We start from the raw sequence: 20417 nt of genomic DNA on the forward strand, positions 1-20417 counted from the left end.
TGAATAGAACATATGTTAGGCTAGGCAGAGGCATCAGTGAATTATATCATTTCATGATGAAGCGGCACTGGGGCTGAACGGGCCTATTTTAAACCTTGATGTATTTTATCTCTACTGTATTTGGACTGTCATCTTTGGAGAAAGACTTGATGTAATTGAGAGTCAACTCCAATCTGCATGACTCGAGCGTGAAGTGGGGGCCAGATGAGCACTGCTATGAGGCCTGGGAAGCTTCTAATAAGATAAAATGAACAATCACCTTTTATGCTTTACAGTTAACAAATGCATTCCGTGAAATACAGCATTCAGAGTTAGGGCTTACAAATGTCATTCACGTTACAAAGTTTGGGAAGTCTTCTAGTGATTTGTATCTAAGAAGGAGCCCAGTTCATTTTCACGTTCCCTTTAGGGGAAGTCGAATCAAAACCTGTTTTACGTGCAGCTTTCCTTGTGAAAACGTATTAGATGTAAGCAGCATAATTTGGTCATAATGTGTTCTCATTATGTTTGATTTTATTTGGCTATTTCGCTAAAATCTTTGTCATCTTTGCATATATTAAGCAAAACACTCTTTCACACCCACTCACATACCCTCTTCTTGCTTGAAATGTACCTTGATAACTTCTGCCAGAAGAACTCATACCCTTCTCTGAATGCCTGAAGCCCTAAGTCTCCCCTTTGCGTTCCGTACTTCGTAATGACTTCAGTTTCACCTGTGCCAGACTGCAAGTCTGTCTGTCACCTGGACTAGCGGCTTCTCAAGGACATAGGTCTAAGTTCACGTGGTGTACCAACCCCGTGTAGCAGGGAGTCAGCAGTCTTTCCTGGTTCATGGAAATTCAGCAGAAGGTAGCAGTAACTTAATCTCAGAATCAGGGAGTAGAACAGGCTGTGCAAAAGTATTCGTGATGAAGAGGGTCAGAAAAACTCTGTCATTCAGGACTAGCTCTAGCCACGTCCTTGCCTAAGCATTTTCTATCATCCCCTTACTCATCCTCAGTGAAAAAGTAAAACCTGTCTCTCTAGAAGACCTGTCCATTCCTGCTCACTCCCTGTCAGCCGAGCCGTATGGACAATCCAGCTGAGCAGGGAGCAGCGATGGCTCTCCTCTGGCATTCCCGTGCCCTCCTCTTTCTTTCTCCTTCCCAGGAGGAGACTGTGGACTACCTTGTAAGTTGTTTTCTTGCCCACCTATTACAGAAAAGTCTTGAGAGGACATTGAATAAGTTCCTCTGAAATACATAGTCATCATTTTGTTCAACAATGGGCCTGGAGCCTCATCCTTTTTGAAGGTAAATGAAAGCAGATCTCGCTGTTTGTTTCAGATTTTGTAAGGTTTTATATAGACTTTATTATTGACGAATTATTACGTCTTCCTGTTGTAAAGCACTATATGTCTAGCAAGATTATGTTTTCCCTGCCCCTGAAATATAACTGAAATATATCAGCTACCATCTCATTTTGACAAGTCTCCAAGTTTCTTAAAACATTGATATTTGATAAATTTAAGTCAATAAATTTTAGCGTGTATTAGTAATGGGACAATTGACTAAGATCAAATTACAACTTAAAAGTATACATAATTTGGGAGCTATTTCTTGTTTCTTAGGAAATGCCTCTTAATATAAAAACAAATAGCTAAAGATATCATTTCAAACCATGATATGATTTAAACCAAGGTTAAGTATACACACCTTCACAAAGAAATGAAATTTTAATCTCTGGTGGGGAAGACAGGGATTACACTACCTTACTGTATAGTATCTTTTATCTTAAAGCTTAAATTATTTTGAAATGTGTTATACATATTAAATAATCTCTCCATCTCCTATATATAAACCAGTTAAATATTTTATTTGGTAAGATAATATTTGTGCCGTATTACAATTTTTAAAAATATGTTCCCCACTTGTAAAATATAACAAGGAGGCTCAGAGAAATTGTATATATAAATGTGCCCCTATTTGTCTGTTTTTTAATCATTTCATAATGCTATCCAGGTCAGTTCATAAGAAATTAGTTGGTTTTGTTTTAGGTATGTGCCTTCATTTTCCAGATGAGAAACAGATACAAATATCTCATAATTTTTGCTGAGACAAGCTGAAATAGTTAATAGCTCTAGTTAAGAAACTCATGAATGCTGACACTCTGTTCCTTGTTCTAATATGTTTCAAAAATAAATTATCTCCTTTTACTTAAGCTCCCAAAAGCCGTTTAAACTTTCATAATTATTATTAGCACCGTATCTCTGCCTTCAGCATGAAACTTTTAGTGTTGAAATAAAATTCGCATTAGAAATTCCAAATTATGAGGGAGAGTAGAATTTGCCTTAACAACTGAATAGGTGTGAGTCTGAGTAACACTAGATACAAACCCGAAACAAGAAGGATTGCCCTGTATACACACGAAACCTAGGAATGAATGCAGAGTTAGCCAGCTTGCACCCAATCCTTTGGAAATTTTATAGTTGAGCTTGCATGGAATTTGATCAGTGAAGTAGGAAAAAGATGAAAATGCTCTTAAAACGTAAGGGAAGCAAACAGAAATAAAGCCTTTTGCTTTGTAAGTGACATGCAAGATGCTGAAGAGAATGTGGTGAGTTTGTATATCCGGGTCACCTGCGCATGACTCAGACCCATGCAGTGTACTTTGGGGGTTATCTAACCCTGTGGCACACCCTCCCAGCTGACAAAAAAGGAAAGCTTGGGTCATACCAAATAGTTCTCTGTGCTGAGACATTTCTGTATCTTCATAACTAACTTGCCAGCTGATTCTCCAGCTGCTCAAATACAAGATGAGCATATTCACAGGCCTCTCACGGCTGAGGCTTTCTGGAAGGAGGCACATCATCAATTCAAAAACTGAAATACTCAAAGGGATCTGATCCTGGCATCTCTGCGGATTCAGAACCCTCCCATCTTCCTCCCAGTGCAGGCGCACCAGAGATCTACAGGAATGCGCTGTGAGGAAGGAGGGGAAAAAGAAAAGCAGTAACAAAGTGAGCAAATAAAGAACCTGGAACCTCAAAAACAAAATACAGAAATTCCCTGTGGAAGTTCAAACGAGTTCCTTCAGTTCCAAAAGGGAAGAGTGCTTCAGTCCCACACAAATAAACATCGCCTTCAAAATTCGAGGCATTTTTAATCTTGGCTTCCTCTGAGCTGATGATAACTTGAAGAGATCAGCAGTTTCTCCCAGTCTCCTAAATTGTGCATTTTTATCATAACTACACTATGGAAGAAAGAAGAAACTAATGACATCAGTAAATTGCATAAAGCTCCTATTTAAGTCAGTGACATACTGAGCACATTTGACACCTGGAGCAGATCATTCTTAACACCCTCATTCTATACCACAAAATTATTTTCAGCAACAATCATAAAGCAAAATGAATAATAACTGATGATGATGTCTGGGGGGAGGGACGTACATAGAGAAAATATTCTTTTATTGAACGTGGAGCATATAGACATTCCAATAAAAATGATAAATAATAAAATAAATATTTTGGCACCAAAACAAGAAAAAAATCATTGCTCTATATCTTTTTATGTATATCTTTTAATTACATTGATTTTTTTTTAAGAAAAAACATCTTTAATCTTTAAATTTTAAAAATTTTAACACAGAAGCTCTAAGTGGTCATATAAAAGAAGAGATCACAGTAACTGGAGTTCTGTTTCTTTGTCTTAATCCCACTGTGTTATTGTCAGTTATTTCAAACCTATTATTTAAGCACAGGAATGTGTCCTAGCCAGGAATGTCTCCTAGTCCAGGACTTGGAGATTCCAACTGCACTTGAAGCTAGATAGAACACTTTGGAGTGGTTGTCATCTTACTTGTCTTTTTAATTTTTTAAAAATCCTTTAAATTTTGTTTTAAGATTTTATTTATTTATTTGACAGAGAGATAGAGAGCACAAGTACGCAGGGTGGCTGGTAAAGGGAGAGGTAGAAGCAGGCTCCCCACTGAGCAGGAAGCCTGACACGGGGCTCAATCCCAAGACCCTGGGATCATGACCTCAGCTGAAACCAGCTTAACTGACTGAGCCACCCAAACCGCCCTCTTACTTGTTTTTTGTTTTTTTTTTTTAAGATTTATTTAGTTGAGAAGGAGAGAACATGAGGGGAAGGGAAGAGGGAGAGATTTTTTTTTTAAAGATTTTATTTATTTATTTGACAGAGAGAGAGAGATCACAAGCAGGCAGAGAGGCAGGCAGAGAGAGAGGAGGAAGCAGGCTCCCTGCTGAGCAGAGCACCCAATGCGGGGCTCCATCCCAGGACCCTGAGATCATGACCTGAGCTGAAGGCAGAGGCTTTAACCCACTGAGCCACCCAGGTGCCCCAGAGGGAGAGAATTTTTAAGCAGACTCCCCGCTGAGTGTGGAGCTCCACTTGGGACTCAATCCCATGAGCCATGAGAACATGACCTGAGACAAAAACGAGAGTTGGACGTTTAACCGACTGAGCCACTCAGGTGCCCTGTTGTTATCTTACTTATGAACTTAGTCTTGCAAAGAAGGAGCAGCTTAGTTTCCATGTGTCTGACCTAACCATATAATATTAAGTTCTCTGAATTATTTTCCATGAAGAATAAAATGTTTATTAAAGGATAAGTAATAAAAGCATGCTAATTTGAAGCTTGCATAAATAGTATTAAAATTCAGGGCAGGGCACTTGGCTGGCTCAGTCAGAAGAGCAAGTGACTCTTGAACTTGAGGTTGTATGTTCAAGCTCCATGCTGGGTGTAGAGATTACTTTAAAAAACAAGCTTTAAAAAAATAGTATTTGGGGCACCTGGGTGGGTCAGTGGGTTAAGCCTCTGCCTGCGGCTCAGGTCATGATCTCGGGGTCCTGGGATCAAGCCCCGCATCAGTCTCTCTGCTCAGCGGGGAGCCTGCTTCCCTCCCTCTCTGCCTGCCTCTGCCTACTTGTGATCTGTGTCTCTGTCAAATAAATAAATAAAATAGTTAAAACAAACAAACAAACTAGTAAATACTAGTATTCAACTAGTATTAAAATTCAGCTGTAACCACTATAGCAATTGTTTAGAATTCAGACCTGTAACAGATTTTTTTTTAGGGAGGACTATTACTATTTTTTTTAACTAACATCTTTGTCTTTGTTATATTATTCATCTTCTCAGTACACCTTTCCTGTTAATATTATAATTCTTCACACAGAATTTATCATATTTCTATCCTCCCACACTAGCTAATCTTTTTTTTTTCCCCTCACCATAGCACATACCCTCCCCAGTGTCCATCACCTGGCTACCCCATGCCTTCCCGCCACCCTCCCCTTCAGCAATCTTCAGTTTGTGTCCTGAGATTAAGAATCTCATATCGTTTGTCTTCCTCTCTGTCCTCATCTTATTTCATTTTCCCCTCCCTTCCCCTATGATCCTCTGTCTTATTTCTCAAATTCCTCCTATCAGTGAGGTTATATGATAATTTTCTTTCTCTGATTGACTTATTTCGCTTAGCATAATACCCTCTAGTTCCATCCACGTCATCGCAAATGGCAAGAGTTCAGGTTTTTTGATGGCTGCATAGTATTCCATTGTATATATATATACCACATCTTCTTTGTCCATTCATCTGTTGATGGACATCTAGGCTCTTAGCATAGTTTGGCTATTGTGGACATTGCTGCTATAAACATTTGGGTGCAGATGCCTCTTCGGATCACTACTTTTGTATCTTTAGGATAAATACCCAGTAGTGCAATTGCTGGGTTGTAGGCTCTATTTTCAAATTTTTGAGGAACCTCCAAGCTGTTTTCCAGAGTGGCTGCACCAGCTTGTATTCCCACCAACAGTGTAGGAGGGTTCCCCTTTCCCTGCATCCTGCCAACACCTGTCATTTCCCAACTGGTTAATTTTAGCCATTCTGACTGGTGTGAGGTGGTATCTCACTGTGGTTTTGATTTGTATTTTAGGGAGGACTATTACTGATGTTATTTTGAATTGCTAGAACATGGCCATAGTAAAAAGCAGGCTAACTTTTTGTTAGTTTTTTTATTTTTTGTTTTTTTAATTAAAAAAAATTTAAATGTTTATTTTTTATGTAATCTCTGCATTCAACGTGGGACTTGAACACAGAACCCCAAAATCAAGAGTCACGTGTTCCATTGCCTGAACCAGTCAGGTGCCCCAAGTGTTTTTATCTTTTATTATTTTTTAATTTTTTTTTAAATTTATTTTTAGAGGGAGAGATAGCAAGGGGAGGAGCAAAGGGAGAGAGACAAGCAGACTGCACTGAGCATGGAGCCCTATGCAGGGCTCAATCCCACAACCCTGAGATCTTCACCTGAGCTGAAATCAAGAGTTGGATGCTCAACTGACTGAGCCACCCAGGCACTCTGGCTCAAGGGTTTTTAAATACTGTACCAAAAATGTATCTTCTTACTGCCTGATCTTGATGCTAACTTCTCCTCCCTCCCTTCCCTTGGTATGCCATTGAGTTAAGCTATTATTATTATCAGTAAAATGATGAAGTCAAATAAGTCAGTGGCTTTCATCTCACTGTACAGTGTTAAGTTCCAAGACTCTTCAGATAAATAGTGAGTATAAAATAACTATCATTTTGAATATTTTTCAACAAATATTTATATTGCTTCATTTGTTACTTTATTCATTTATATGTGTCAGGGTCACCACCAAAGTTCAAAAGTCATTCTTCCTTTCTTTAGTGCAATGGTCTTGCTGCTTATCTTTTCCTATAAGCATGTTTACGTTACTAGAGTTGTCTAAAAAATAATGAAAATTCTGTTGCCTTCTGTACGATTGTTTTTAGCAAACAACTGAAAACCTCTGAAAGGATAGTTACAGAGAAGAACTCTGCTATGAGTAATCCTGTTCTTGGCCAATGACCTTTTCAAACATGCTGTTATCCAAAAGGGTACAGAATAAGGTAGAAGGACGAGGACATAGGCCTTAAATTTGTTCGGCAACAACAGAAATTCCCGAATATCAGGAGGTCACGCAAGGGGGATGAGGGTTGATGAGCGTAAACCCCCCCCCCCACACACACACACACACAACGGAGGCTGTCCTAGTAAGTGTGGTTTCCTGCCAGAGACACCTTACGTCTGGGGTAGGCCTTGAATTCAGAAGCCTCAATACAACCTTAAGAAGTGGCTGATAAAACTGTAATTATTCTTATATTTAAATAGTCTCTAGTGACTGTCAGACAGCCCAGGTTCCACAACTCTTGACAAGCATAAAACCTGTAGCAGCTTTCACAGAATTGGCACATTGTTTGACTTGGCAAACAGGGTGTTTAAAGCTGTTTTTACGAAAGTTTCCATTATTTTTACAAAAGCTGCTACAGAATTTAAGCTTTTTTCACATTTCAAACGTATGTGTGTTTGTTTATGGGCAGATAAAACCAAAGGGAAAATGGGAAAGCATCCCAGGTTTTGTGCTAAATTTCTACCCAAATAGGTGTGCATTAAAAAGACTCGCACCTAGACCTGTAGGTAAACATGTCTATTCAGATTAGCTAAATAGACCCTTGATTTCTCTAACTTAGAAGTTTCTTCCCCTGTCTGTATTCTTCAGCCTTGATCCCTTTATTGTAGACATCTTGGGAGAATATCTGAATCTCTATTTGAAACTGAGTTTGGTAAGAGTTCTTATGTTTATAACTTTCCTTAAAAACAACCCCAATCCTTTTTTTTTTTTTTTTTTAACATTTTTACCTCTTTTTAGGAAATTAAGGCAAATCAGAAATGAGGAAAAAACCATCTTAGGATGTTTCGCGTCTGTGGGATGGTTGATGACAAGGGGCTTAGCAGAGGGCTGGAGACGGCTGTGAGATAAGCCGCAACCTGTGGACTCACGGCTTCAGGTCCTGCTCACAGCTGGGGCTCCCTCACTTGCTATCACATTAAGTACCTCCTCCTAGAAACTCTGGATGAAAGCAGAGTTGGGCTAACCCAAGGGCAGTTAACCTTTTCTCCCAGAAGACAACCTCTACAAGGGAGCAGGAGGAATAGGTTTGGCCAGGTCCTTTAAACCTTCCTCTCTGTGATCCTGGTTAAAGAGGATGAGACTGTGAATTTGTCAGTCAGTAGGACCCTTGGGAGCCTCCATGCTGTGTACCCCTCAAGGACAGGAACATCTCCAAGATGTCTGACAGACCCCTGCGGTGGTAACCCTAGGAGCATGATGACAGGCTGAGTTACCATTTGGCCTCATGGCATAGCCAAGTACCAGGAGTAAGATAATTTTTTAAAATTCACCATCTCGTGATGAGTACTAGATGTTTAAATTTAGTACTTATTTCTATAAATTCAGTGACTGAGAAACTTCTATTTCATCTATTCTTTCATTAAGATTTTGAGAGTGAAGTTTTCCTTAATATCATAAGTTTCTTTGAGTTCTAAATATATTTCTGAGAGGGAAAGGAATCCTATTTTAGTTCATCATTTGTCAGGCACTTGAAATTTTAACATGAACAATATAGAGAATTCTTGTGTGAAGATACGGTAATTTTTTTTTGAAGTCCTGATTTGACAAATAAGTGTTGAGCATATATTTCCATGCCTCAGAATAATTATATTTGTTTTCCAAACAGAAGGAAGATAGAGCAGCTGAATTAGTTGCCCATTTTTATTCATAAAATGATAATTAGCGAAGGTATAAAATCTGGCACGTCAGGGTTCAGGGAAAAATGCTTGCTTGCTTTTAAGCATCTCCTGAAGTGCTGATCGTCTTTAAATTTCAAGGTAATGTTGCCGACCTTTGTCTGAATATGCCTGCAAAGGCTGCTGTATATTATATTATTTCAGCCTAAGAGTCACCCAGCCTATGACTCTTAGAAGACCTATCTGCGTAAGATACGTAGCTAGAGACAATGTTGGTAGAAGTGGTTTAAGGATAGCCACCATTTATTCAGATCCTGCTATGTGCCGGACACTGATGGCGGAGGCCTCATATACACTGTCTCGTTTCATCATGATGACCATTTGAGGCACAAGTATTATTATGCCTACTTACTTTATGAGAAAACTGAGGCTCAGAGAAAATAAATTATTTTATGGAGCATACAAGGCTAGTAAATTTGGGGCCTATGCCACCTCCTCTTCCGGACAAAGGAAAGCCTGGAAATCTAGATATGAGGTATGAGGTAAGCCCATGGATGTGTTGGATTGGCTTTTGGGCCCTCAAGGCCAAGGATGACCCCAGAGGAGAAGCTGAACCGACCATCAAGGGGCAATTTCCATAGCACCAGGCCACAGGCCTCCACAGCTCGAGCTAGGATTTCAGCAAGCACTGTCTAGATCATAAACTTCTGTTAGCTCTCTGGTATTTGTGAAGCATCCAATAGGTGGCTGGCACTTCAGAATGCGGAGGTGACGGGACGTGTCCCTGCCCTCAAAGAGCCTGCCGTCCAAAGGCAGAGACTGACACATAAACTGATCTTAATCATTTATGGGATTTGGTCTCTGTTAGCATGTATTGATTGTCAAGGAACAAGGATCTGCAAAGGGGGGAGGTGGCATCCATGAAGGCGTATTGAAGAGCATTATCAGAGAGGAATTTTGAAAAGTAAGCAGTATTTCAATACACACACGTAAGCACACACACATACGTACATTTCCTCTTCATGAGCCTTGTTGCACCACCTTCTCTGAGTCTGTTCATCAGAAAGAAAGATCCGAAACAGAAGGATGTGGGCAGCATTCACTGTTCTCCCTCGGTTCGGCTCTGTGGCCACGTTGACACCACTCTTCATCTACTCTTGTCCTGTGTGGCGTGCTGACTTCTTGATTAGGGGTTTCTGTTTTGTCATCAGTGCATTAGCCCATGTGCCGCTCGGGTAGCAGAATTTGATTATAGTTTTCATCTTTGCTTTCTGAATTGCTGTGGGTTTCCTCCAGTATTGACTGTTGACCTTTGCATGTTTTGATTTGGAAAAGTTTCCTTGAGAACTAGCGGTATGAACTCAATCCCATTCAGCCCCAGCTCCTGGTTTTCTGTGCTCTTGCCGGGGATGGCTGTGTGGGCTGTGTTTCAGAAGGCTAAGCAAATGGTCGCGGGACGGCTTTGTCTGGGAGCTGTGAGGAGTGGAGCAGAAGTACTTGTATCAGTTCAGGCGTAACTAGTCATTACCTAATGGACTCTTCAGTCTTCATAACTTTCTCAGCCCAGTTAAATTCAGGCAGGAGCTAGAGAAGTCTATACCTACTGATGGATTTAAGCTAGATCCTTTCACAAGTTCAACGTACAGACCATAGCGCCCTCCATCACCGTCAGCTTGGAACCATGTTAACTGTTCAAGCAAGTTCAGTTGACTTTCTCTTTGTAATAAAGTATTTGACTATGCAAAACTCACGGTCTATATGGGTATCTTTATATATATATATATATATATTTTTTTTTTAATAATCTCTGTTTAGAGACCCTACCAGGAATATTTATGAAAATGAGATTGGACTAGATTCCCTTAACCAGGATGTTAGGAAATTGTGGGTCTGTAAAAAATCTACAAAACATAGGAAAAGTTGGAGCGTTTTGTTTTTGTTTTACATTGTTTTGTTTTGTTCTGTTTTGTTTTAGAGAGAGAGGAAGGCAGGGGGAGAGGGAGAGAGAGAATCTTAAGAGGCTCCACACTCAGCACAGAGTCCAACTTGGGGCTCAATCTCACGACCCTGATCATGACCTGAGCTGAAATCAAGAGTCAGACGCTTAATGGACTGAGCAGGTGACCCTGGTGCATGTTTTAAAGTAACTATTTTTTGGTACCTATTAGTTTATTCAGTGAGTATTTATTAAATTCCTACTATATGCATGACCTTATTTTAAGCACTTGGAATACATCAGTGAACAAAATAGAACTTCCTGCCTTATACACATTTATATTTTAGAATTATCTTCTTCTCTTTGGAGAAGTCAATAATTATTTCAATACTCAGGCTGAGCTATAAGTTCATGTAAATTTCATGTGCAGCTTTTGCTTTTATTTCCCTAATTTAACCATAAAATATAATTCCTCTAATTTTTTTTTCTTCTCCTGCATTCATTCATTTAACAAACAGATATTGAGCATCTACTGAGTGTGAAATGCCAGCTTTTGTGCAGAACAGAGACCTGCCTTCAGGAAGCTCACAGCCCAGTAAGAGAAACCGAGACTTGCACGCAAATAGCCATGTAGAAATTAACACAGGATACATTTAGTAAAAATGAACTATTTCTACCGAATTAAGGGAGGGCAGGGGCACCGTAGACAGGAGTGATGAGCAGGTTGATGAAGGGATGCCGCACAGAGATGGTAACACTGATGGTGGACCATTTCGGTTCAGGAGCCATTTTTGGCAGCCAGCATTGCAAGCAAAAGGTAAAGAAAAAAAGGGCAAGATGTATTTAAAGGATAGCACAGCTTCACCAGTGCCAGTGCGCATTAGTGCTGGAAAGTTGTGTTAAATCCAGATTATACAGAGAATTGAATGTCAAGGTCCGAGTTTGTACTTAGAAGAAGTGAGGGAGGGAGAGCACTCATGAAGTTTTGCTAGACAAACGGAGCTAAGTATATCGTGTCTAAAAGAGTTAATCTAATATGTTGTCTGCAGGACGATTGGTCTAGCTAAGACAGCATGCTTTGGTTGTTTGGGTGAAAAGGATTCCGTTTGTGGCAGCTTTCTTGCACAGGATAAGGTATAATTAAGTATTATTTGGACCAATCCACCACAGTGTGATGACATAGGCAAGGATGTCTGTGGACTTTCTCCAGAGTGCCAGCCTCTTCTTATACTTTCAGAACATAATTTTGTCAAGATGACACCTTTATTACAAAAAAGCAGTTATAATTAGATATTGGGGAACTATAGAAAAGTGGAGAACATGAAAGATCTGAGGAAAAAATCTTAAGTGGGAAAGTGACTGGTGATTCATGTCAAGTTCATTTATCCTAGTTAGGGAATTCAACCCAAATATATAATTTTTACATAAATTCTATGATGTGACTTTATTTGGGAGAGTAGTGTTGAATGTCACTGTTTTTTGTTTATGTCAGATCCAGATGAATAAGTATGCATCAGTAGGCTATGCAATCAATAAATGATCACTTATTTGTAGTCAGTATGTAATTAAATAACTGGTTGGATTTCTTACTTAAAAATATATCAACACTACATTCCATCAATAAAACACTTAGAAAATCAGCAGATTAGTCCTGTTGTGCCAACTTAGGTGTTCAATAATCATGTTTGTGTTTAACTGGCAATCACTCTCTTAGTACACCAAAAAGATGTGTTGGGCTTGAAAAGTCATAAGCTATACATGAGGTTATTTTTTAGTTTGGAAGTAATTGTTGTAAAAATACTCATTGGACTTGCTAAGAACTCTTTAAGAAGACAGTTAAATTATTAGGGATTCACAAATAGATTTAAAAATTTTTAAGTTAAAACTTAAGCTCCTAATTTGCTTGTTGCTGCTGAAATTTCACCATCTCTGCAATGGTCTTATTTAAGTGATAAGTTTGGTTTTTCTTTTTTTTTTTTTAAGTTAGGTTTTTCTAAAATTATTTTAAGTGTTTAGATTTTAGGGTTTTTTTTTTTTGCTTTTATTAGTGATAATTAGTGATATAACATTTTTTGCTTTTATTAGTGATATAACATGAGCATGAATCTTAACCAAGGCATGACTTTCATAATTATTCTTTAGGAATCTGTTTTATTCCTTTAGTAAATTAATGAGGGATCATTTAGCATGAGACAGAAAACCGTTCCTCCACTGGATAGCAAAGAACTTTAAATTACATTTTCAGCATTACCACTGATTAATTGTGAAAACGAATAAGTCACTTAAGCTCTACATAACCTCAGTTTCTCCATTTGTTAAGAGGAAATAATATCTGTCACCAGGTATTTTCAGAGCATTTGGAATCGGTGGCATAAAGATGTTCAATAAATCAGGAGTAGTATTATTATTACTCATCCAAAATGTACTAAGAGTTCTTTAATGTAGTAACCATTGAGCTCAGATTCAAAGTCTCTGAATTTAGAATTCCTTCCTACTCCTGCCTTTTAGTCTTGAATGTTTATAGTATTCCCTTCAAGCTTCAATCCTCTGAAGGTAATTATTGCATTCTTCTGCTTTGTTGAGAATCATTTTATTTTATGGCTTCCCTTAGCTTCTATTTTAGGTACTTTCTTCTTCATTTTACACGCCCTCTCTCCACCCCCAGAATTTTTACACCTTGTGTCTCTTTTCTACTTTGTACTTTTTCTATTTTCATTTGAAAGTATTCCCTGTGATTTTTCTTTCCTTAAAATAGACAATTGTTTACTTTGAAATTGGCTCTCCACACGTTTGAAAATTAGAGTTATTCGCCTGTCGCTGGTCATTCTGACAAACATTTTTTAACTAAAGAGGCTGGTGGCATTTTACTAAAGCAACCAGCTAAAAAGCGACTTGGTTTTGAAGATGAAACTGACAAAACAAAAATTAAGAATTGAAACTATTTGAGAAAATCAAGCCGTAACTGTGAATTTCAGTATTTCATATCAGGAAGATTAGCTGTACCAGAGGGCCTAGCTGATTATTCGCCTTCCTCTGTTAACATTGATTTGTGATGCTACTTTCCTCATTTATTAAATTCACATGTATTTGTGGGTCTGCCTCTGAGCTCTCCATCCTGTTCCATTTGTCAGTTTGTCTGTTTTTGTGACAATTCAACCTGTTTTATTATTATTATTATTATTATTATTATTAGGGCTTCATTATATGTCTTAATATCTGGTGAGACAAGTCCTTTTAAAGGTGTACTTAGCTATATGAGGTCATATTCCCCCATATCAATTTTAAAGTAAGTTGGGTCCCTCAAAAAGCCAACTGGAATTTTAATTGGGAGAACTGACATTTTATTTTTACTGACACTTTTTTTTAAGATTTTATTTATTTATTTGACAGACAGAGATCACAAGTAGGCAGAGAGGCACGCAGAGAGAGGGGAGGGGGTGAGGCAGGCTCCCTGCTGAGCAGAGAGCCTGATGTGGGGCTCGATCCCAGGACCCTGGGACCATGACCTGAGCCGAAGGCAGAGGCTTTAACCCACTGAGCCACCCAGGCGCCCCTGACACGTTTTGTTTTAAAGATTTATTTACTTATTTTGGGGGGCATAGAGACTCTCAAGCAGACTCCCCGCTGAGCAAACCTGTCATGATCTCACAGCCTTGCAATCATGATCTGAGCAAAAGTCATGAGTCAGACATCCAACAGACTGAGCCACCCAGGCGCCCCGACACACTGTCATGTATTGCCTGTTGAGGTGAAGGAGCCCAATAGATGATATTTAAAACCCTATGTTTAAAAACAATTTATAATTCTAACATAAACGGAAGACAGTTCCTTTATTCCTTCAGTGGGATTACAGTTAAACTGAGAACATCTTCTACAAGAATACTTGTGCAGCAGCCTGCCAACATTCTGGTGACAGGTCTGCCGAGATGACAGAAAGAAGAGGAAGTCACAATGGGTGGGATCATTGGGGGAGACCTCTTGGTGGGAAATACAATTATGTCCTATTTGACAGGTATGGAGAGCATAGAACAAGGCAAGGGGTGGGCAGTTTTGACGAGAGCAAAATAGCAAAACATGGGGACCACAGGTAGGCATCCAAATAGCAGCTGCTGAGAGTCAGTGGAAGAGAATGGGGGATTAAACCCCCTAAAACAGTGGTTCTCAGTAGGGCTAATTCCTCTCCCCTCCCCCTTAATTCCTCTCCCCAAGCCAGGGACAACTGATATTTGGAGGGTCTGGGGTTGTCATAGCTGGAGAGGGAGGAGGGGTTGTTACTAGCACATAATGAGTAAAGACCAGAAATACTGGCAAGCATCCTGGGATACAAAGTTGTCACTTGTGCTGAGGACAAATCCTATCACAGAAGCAGGTTTCAACCCCGGGTTGCTCATCAGAGTCACCTGGGAAACTTGACAACTTACCAATACCTACTCTCCGCATCCCTGGAGATTTAGACTTCACTGGTCCTGGGTGGGGCCTCAAGCACTGGTGGTTTTAAAAGGCTCCCAAGTGGAGCATGACAAATAATATAGAGGACAAGGGTAGATGGAGAGGAGAAGGGAGTTGAGGGAAATTGGAAGGGGAGGTGAACCATGAGAGACTATGGACTCTGAAAAACAACCTGAGGGTTTTGAAGGGGCGGGGTGGGAGGGTGGGGGAACCAGGTGGTGGGTATTAGGGAGGGCACAGATTGCATGGAGCACTGGGTGTGGTGAAAAAACAATGAATACTGTTACGCTGAAAATAAATAAAAAATTAAAAAAAAAAAAAAAAAAGGCTCCCAAGTGATTCTAATGAACAGCCAGAGCTGAGATCCATGGAGTTGAGACGATTAGATCGAAAGATTTTTTTTTTTTTTGCGCTCTTTATTCATGCCACTCCTTAAAAAATAATGTTTTTTAGTATTGAATAGGCATATTCATTGTCTATATTTAAATGATGCAAAGTGCAAGAAAATGGTTTTGGGTATGGTGTGTGCGTGTGTGTGTGTGTGTGTGTGTGCAAAATCACTTGGGGCTTCTACTGGAGTTCAGGGAGACTGTATGTAGTTCTCGCCTTCTCTCCTGGCTCCCACCAAAAAAGACCTCAAGGATCGTAAAACTGCCATTTTGCAAAGAAATCCCATAGGTGCATATTTTAAGTCTATTTATGAATCTGCTAATGCACACACAGTGTTTTTGTCATTTATGATTTTCTGTATACGTTGAGATATTTAGAAGTTTAGTGTAAGCACAAACGGAATTATCAAGACTTATGTTAAATGATCCAGCTACTTTGTATGATTTGGGCAATAGCTTCTTGCTCCGAACACTGATAAAGTTTGCGTTCTCATGTCCTGGAGTTATGTTACTGATTTTGAAATGGGCTTCCTTTTCCAAACTCCAAATCTATGGAGCAGCTGGTAGTGGTTAGTGACCGTCTGCACCAGCAGTCTCATCTTTTTAGCATTGAAAATTAATTTTTCTTCTCTTGGCACATAAAGAACCCAAGTGTGCCCCTTACCTCATTACCTGAAATGTTGCTGTGGCGCCAGCAGTTGGGGGTGTGATGGAGAAGCTATTAGGACATGGCAAGTAGCAGCACCGAGAGGGTTCACACAAAGAGACTCTACCAGGAGAAGTCCCATGCCCTCTGCTGTGGAAACAAGACGCTTATGTTTAGTGGATTTCAATAACCAATAACAGTGACTGTAATACCCAGGGCCCCCGTTGAGTTTTAGCTTCCCCCTTCATGTGGCACAACTCTGTTGTACAAGATGAGTGTGTTGTGCCAAATACCCAGGATAAACGAGCATTGAGTTGCTCTATGTGAAACATACGGAGCTAAGATCCCGGAGCTCAGTCATCGGGTCATCCCAAAAGTTTATCCTTCATAGATTTACGTGGAGTTAACAGAGCCTACAACCAAAGCATTTCCATTCTGGTATGGCAGAGAAAGTTTTGGACTGAGAGTGGAGTAGCTAGGGGGCAGATTCTAGAGCTGCTAGTTTAGTGGTTTAGTGCTCTTTGCTTTATGACCAACAGGCACTAATCATCACTCATCTGGAATCCAGTAGAAGAAAACTCCCAAATGGTTTTCTGAACTCCAGTTTCGTTCTTTTTAAAGCCGCCTTCCATTCTGGTGCCAGCACAAACCTTCTAACATATAAAACTACTCCTGTCCCGCCCGGGGCTACCAAATGTGGCTGTGCAGACCGTTTCTTGTGCACACACTGGTATTTTCTGTGCTCTGGGTCCTCATTCATGTAATCCTTTCTGTCTGAAACCTCTTTCTCCATTCCTTTTTCCTAGTTAATCATAGTCGTGCTCTGAAATGCATCTCGGGAATCACCTCATCAGGTGAGCTGGCTGATTTTAGGTTCCCTTCCTTAGGCTTCTCTCTACTTCCATCGTAATTACCACATCAGTGACAATTACCTGTCTAGGTGTTTGGCCTCTTGTAACGATGGTGACATACCCTTTGAAGACGGATACCTGATTCTAATCATCTTCCTTTGGCAGCTAGCATGATGTGTGGCAGAGAGTGGGCATTCAGTAGGGAACAGGTTGAATGGAAGGAGGAGGAAGGGGAAAGAGAGGAAAGGGAGAGAAAGAGTGGGGTAGAGTAAGGAGACATGAATAGAATAGGTAGGAAAAATGTCAAGGAAAGAGGAATGATGGATGATGTAGTTAGTGAATGGTGATCTCTAAAATCAATCCCATTTTAAATGTTAGTGACTCTGTATTATTACAGTATTCCATGGGAAGCCTACTCTTGCCATGGCGTTTTATATACTATCCTGCAGTCATTCTTGTTCAATCCTTTGGTTTTGAATGGATTATCTAGCCATGGATCTCTAGTAGGAGGGCAAAATCAAGACCAAAATGTAGACCTTTGAACCTCTCTAAATGTTGCTTTTACTCACTAAACTTTGCAGGTTTTATTTTGACATTTATTTAGTTCGTATTAGTCTCTCAGTGTCTCCTAAAAAGCTTACTTAGGTAATATACCATGTAACGTAACATGTAAATACAGAAAATTGGGTCAATTTTTCTTAAAGCCTGTTACTAATTAATACTTAATGGTTATTCATTACTTATAATATTAGTGCTTTATTGGCCCTTCAAGCTGCTTGGGCTTATGTCTAAAATTTTGGCATAGTAGAATTTTATATTTTATTTTGATAAAAAATAAAGGAATGTTATTGAAATAGCTGATTTGTATTATGTCACCATTTGTTTTCCATCTCAGAGAAAAACTTAGGGTAAGAGCTAGGAAAATCTCTAATTGTGTAATGACTTCCCATTGTCATATATGTAGTGCCAATATTAAATATTCAGGAAATTATTCAGATAATTTAAGGAAAAAAGGAATTGTCATTTAACAATGCATATCCAACCTCAACATCTAAAAATATATATTTTAAGTTCATTTATATTAAAAAAAAAATCCCACTTAAGGTTGTGATCACTCAAGATAGAAGTTCTTTCCACCAATGACAAACTGTCATAAATACAAGTAATCTAAATTCCTGGACCCTTCAGTACTGCAGGAAACATTGATGGAGCTCTAATCTCATGGTCCCTGACTTCAAGAAAACCCTCAACTAAACAACCCAAGTTAGTGTCAATCAATTTTATTTAAAAAAAAAAAAAATCCTTGGGGCACCTGGGTGGCTCAGTCGATTAAGTGTCTGCCTTCAGCTCAGGTCATGATCCCAGGGTTCCGGGAACGAGTCCCACATCAGGCTCCTTGGTCAGAGGGGAGTCGTCTTCTCCCTCTGCCTGATGCTCCCCCTGCTTGTGCTCTCTCCCTCTCTCTACAAACAAATAAATGAAATCTTTCATAAAATAAAAAAGCATCTTTGGTAGAATCACACAACTTCATAGTTAGATACTATCTTTTGCATTTCCCTGAAAAATGGAGCAAACATTCAGTAGTCTAAGTAGGTGTTTCTAAATTCAATTTTTCATACCTAATTTTGTGTATGGAATCCTTACAACTCAATGCAAACAAATCATGAAGTCATGCACCCGGAAGTGCTTTAATGTACTTACTCCCATTACACTTTAAGATCTATTGTTAGAGGCAACTTAACTCCTAAACTCAGTTAAAGTCTTCTTCTTCTCTCTCTCTCTCTCTCTCTCTTTTTTTCCAACTTCAATTCTTCACTTTTACATATTTGGACCATTACAACATCAGTATGTCTCATTGTCTTTCTGGCAAGAATAAAGCCAACTTTAACCCTGATTAAATTAGTGATACATTATTGATTCCTGTTTCAGATTCATTAATACGCTAAGAACCACATGTCAATTCAGTGTCTCACTAGGTGGGATCCTGAAATAGTTGGAAGCTAATTGTTACTTCCTGTACATTTTTATTAGGTGTAATTTAAGTAACACACCCTCGTGTGCTGATTTTAAAATTCAGTAGTGTAGCATAGCAGAACTAGAAAATTTTCCTTGATGAATTTGCCAAATCAAGCTTTGGAATTCTGTTATCTATTTTGAATAATGAGTAGTTTGAAGTTTCCTCCTTCAGTTCAGTCCCCCTTTTATTTTGTTAGACAACCTTGATCTTTTCTAAAGCATTATATTGTTTTGTGTAAGCTCCTAATTTAAATCCAAATGTAAAATTAGATGAGAGTTAAAATTTTAGATAGGCATATGAAAAAGTGAGGAGAATAAAGACCAAATTATGAGAAACAGGAAAGAAAATTTGAGATTTGTACAAAGTATAACAAAATAAAAAGAGGCTTTATTCTCCCCCCATTGATATTTACATATAGTGAAAAAGACCTAGCCTTCATAGGTGATATGTTTATGTAGGATCTCTCAGTCTTTAACACTGGATTGTTAAATAAGAATCTTAGACTGTTGGGACACCTGGGTGGCTCAGTCGGTTAAGTGTCTGCTTTCAGCTCAGGTCATGATCCCAGGGCCCTGGATCAAGTCCTGCATAAGGCTCTTTGCTCAGTGGGTAGCCTGCTTCTCCCTCTGCCTGCCACTCCCCCTGCTTGTGCTCTCTCTCTCTCTCTCTTTGGCAAATAAATAAGTAAAATCTTAAATAACAAAAAAAAAAAAAAATAAAAAAACAAGAATGCTAGACTGTCTACTCTGTCTTTAGCATCATCTTTCCTTTTAACTTGAAATGTTTCTATTTCTGCTTTATACGTGTTTTTTATCATTCCAGTGAATCTCCAATTATAATCAAGTTGAGAATTATTTTTTGCAAATTAGTTGTTAAAAGTTAAGATGCTTTTTTAAGGCAGCAAAATATTATTACTATAATGTTAGAGTAGATCAAAGTTTCTCAAATCAACCCATTAAACCCTCCTGGCCCATAGTTTAGTAAATTACCATGCTAGTGTTCTAAAAGTAACAAACCCACATTTCTGATCTCCTGAATTTCAAAGGCAGCAGATGTTCTATCTCTGATCAGACCACAGGCACCACGGAGGTGAGGAAGCCCTGCTTTCATTGCTGTTTTCTTTCCTGAACAAACAAAAAACCAGGACTCTTTCTGTGCTCAGCCCCTCATTTAGCCCTGTGTTTCCCTTCTTTGCTTACATTCCCCAGGTTCTGTCTGTCTTCCTTGTTGAGGGTTTTCCATAGATAACGTGGCTGCTCCTTGCAAGTGTTCCTGTTGGGTGTAGCATGGTCCCAAACACTAGAATAAAGGCCAAGAATTATTTCCTCACTGTTGGGAGTCCCTGAGTGGCCTCCCGTACACAGCACTCCTCCTTTCCACTTGGGTTGTTAGCAATTTGAGAAACAAAACAGTGTCAATTGAGACTTAAAATGTTGCCTTTGCCTGAGTCCCACAGTTAGACTTACCTAGCCATCGAGGCACATCACAAGAGGGAGAGGGTGGGCATGATCTGCTTAGTTATCCCCAAATGTATCAGT

Source organism: Martes martes, assembly GCF_963455335.1.
Source record: "Martes martes genome assembly, chromosome: 5".
Taxonomy (NCBI): domain Eukaryota; kingdom Metazoa; phylum Chordata; class Mammalia; order Carnivora; family Mustelidae; genus Martes; species Martes martes.